The following is a 2,973-nucleotide window of genomic DNA, read 5'->3' as shown; positions in this document are numbered from 1 at the left end:
AACTATGCAACTCTAACCACTTAAAAAAAAAAAAAAACTGATACAGGCTGGCACAGTGGCTCATGCCTGTAATCTCAGCACTTTGGGAGACCAAGGCAGGCAGATTGCTTGAGGCCAGGAGTTTAAGACCAGACTGGACAACATAGTGAGACCCCATCTCTACAAAAAAATTTAAAATTACCTGGGCATGGTGACACACACCTATAGTCCTACCTACTCAGGAGGCTAAGGCAGAACGATTGCTTGAGCCCAGGAGTTCAAGGCTGCATGCAGTAAGCTATGATCACAACACTGCACTCCATCCTGGGCTACAGAGAAAAACCCTGTTTCTAAAAGAAAAAAAGAAATGGAAGTTCTCCTATCTTCCACAAATCCCCTCCTCATAAAGGTAAATACTGTTAACAATTCAGCAGTTATCTTTCTCAATTCTTTCCAACTTTTAACAGACATATCTAAATCTAGGGAGACACACACACACACACACACACACATACATTAATAGTTTCTTTGCATTCTTGTGCTTTACCCTCCAATGAGGGTTTCTGATGCATGACCGTGATTAACATTTTTCACTCGTAAACATCAATACTCATATTCTTATTCCATGCCCTTCTTTCTTAAGGGCCAAAGGTCAAAATTTTAAAAATGGAGACATTTTTGGAAAACATGGGAATTAAAATTAAGGAAGAGGAACTTGAGGAACTCATGACCCAACTACCAACTGACGGTGAGTATTACAAATATCTCTATGCTCTTCACAGAAACATTAAGCCCCTCCATTAGAGCGCTGAAATTAGTCTTTTTTGAACAGTAAATGTAAAAACTTAATTCTGACTCATGATGAAATACCATCTTCAAAAATGTTTTTGAAAAGATATGTCAGGGATGCTACTTGAAGCCTCAGTCATGCCTGGGAAAGCCACACACTTAAGGAGTTGAAAGAAAAATGAATTGAAGGAAACATTTAAGAGAAAACTTAAGAAAGTCAGAAGTCAGACGATAAATTAGAAATGAATAATTGCAAACCAAAGCGCTAATATCCCTAAGGTAGCAAAAGCCCTTGTACGTTGATAAGAAACATACTATAATAGAAAAATAGGCAAATATACAAATAGGTAACTCATAGAAGAGGAAATATAATGTAAATATCCAATAGCATATGAAAAGATGTTTGACCTCACCAATAATCATGAAAATGCAAAATAAAACACAAATACAACACTATCTTCACTCATTGGACTGGCAAAACTTAACAAGATTGATAATATTTAGTTCTTATGAAAATATGAGGAAAAGCACTCACTGATAAGTTTGCCATTGCTATATATACTTTTTAAAAAGTCATCTGACAGTGTCTAAGGGAGAAAAAGTCTTCTCTTTTCCCTGGTGAATCCAGCGTATGTTCCTCATGTAGTATACATTATTTCTTTGTGCTGGGTCCTGGTCCCTGTTTTGCCACAGACTTGCCGACAAATAATTTACCACCACTTAATCTTAGTTTCTTCATATGGAAAATAGGAGTTTGACTAAATGAGGCTCTATGATCACTTCTTGCTCTGAAATTAATATATATAATGCATGTAATACAGTCTAGACTAGTCAGTAAATGTTTGATGATGGATGGTGGTGTGGTGGTGATGATAATGGGGAAGATAGAAAAGTTGTTAAAGAAGGACAGGATGAAGAAGAAAGGGAAATTCTATCATCTATGAATCAATTTTTCCTGTTATAAAAATATTTCTTAATAGAATATATATTTGTTTATTAATTATTTTATATAAATAAATAAGACAAGATGCAATTTAAAACCTCCTATAAGAAACAGCATGGCTCACGCCTGTAATCCCAACACTTTGGGAGGCCGAGGCGGGTGAATCATAAGGTCAAGAGATCGAGACCATCCTGGTCAACATGGTGAAACCTCATCTCTACTAAAAATACAAAAAAATTAGCTGGGCACGGTGGCGCGTGCCTGTAATCCCAGCTACTCAGGAGGCTGAGGCAGGAGAATTGCCTGAACCCAGGAGGCGGAGGTTGCGGTGAGCCGAGATCGCGCCATTGCACTCCAGCCTGGGTAACAAGAGCGAAACTCCATCTCAAAAAAAAAAAAAAAAGAAACAGCACTGGGCTCACTGTCTTCCCTGTCTTCCTTCTCTACTGCTCCTGTCCTTGTTTTTCAGTATCTCTCATATAGATCAAGGGCTTTTGACTTGGTGTCATGGACTCCTTTGGAAATCTGATGAATGGATCACTTCTGATTATAATGTTTTAAAATGTATAAAATAAAATAATAGAATTACAAAGAAACTATATTAAAATATAATGTATCAAAACATTAAAATATAAATTATTAGTACTTATTAAAACATTTAACACTTTCTAGTAGCAGATCAAATTATTTTTATAATTTTAAAGTAATGATGAGGGCCAGGTACGGTGGCTCACTCCTGTAATCCCAGCACTTTGGGAGGCCAAGGGCAGATCATTTGAGGTCAGGAGATTGAGACCAGCCTGGCCAACATGGTGAAACCCCGTCTCTACTAAAAGTACAAGAAAAATTAGCTGGCCATGGTGGCACATACCTGTAATCCCAGCTGCTAGGGAGGCTGAAGCAGGAGAATCATTTGAACCCAGGAGACAGAGGTTGCAGTGAGCCAAGATCGCTCCACTGCACTCCAACCTAGGCAACGGAGTAAGACTCTGTCTCAAAAACATAAAATAAATAAAAAATAAAGTAATGATGAGCATAAGCAACATTTCAACATATTTGGAACAACTATATTATGATTTGAAAATGTCAGTGATTTATATTAGTGACAAAGTCACAGCTTCTGCCACTATTCTTGTGGTTTATTGCCTATATTAATAATTGAAGAAAATAATAAATTTAAGTTAATCATTAGTGAAAAGAAAGACACACTTTTGCCCAAGCATTGTGGCTCACACCTTAATCCCAACACTTTGGGAGGCCAA

The sequence above is a fragment of the Aotus nancymaae genome, unplaced genomic scaffold, assembly GCF_030222135.1.
Source record: "Aotus nancymaae isolate 86718 unplaced genomic scaffold, 86718_ANA_hifiasm-v0.15.2.pri h1tg000089l, whole genome shotgun sequence".
NCBI lineage: Eukaryota > Metazoa > Chordata > Mammalia > Primates > Aotidae > Aotus > Aotus nancymaae.
The sequence above is the reverse complement of the archived record's forward strand: the minus strand, read 5'-3'. Positions refer to the sequence as shown.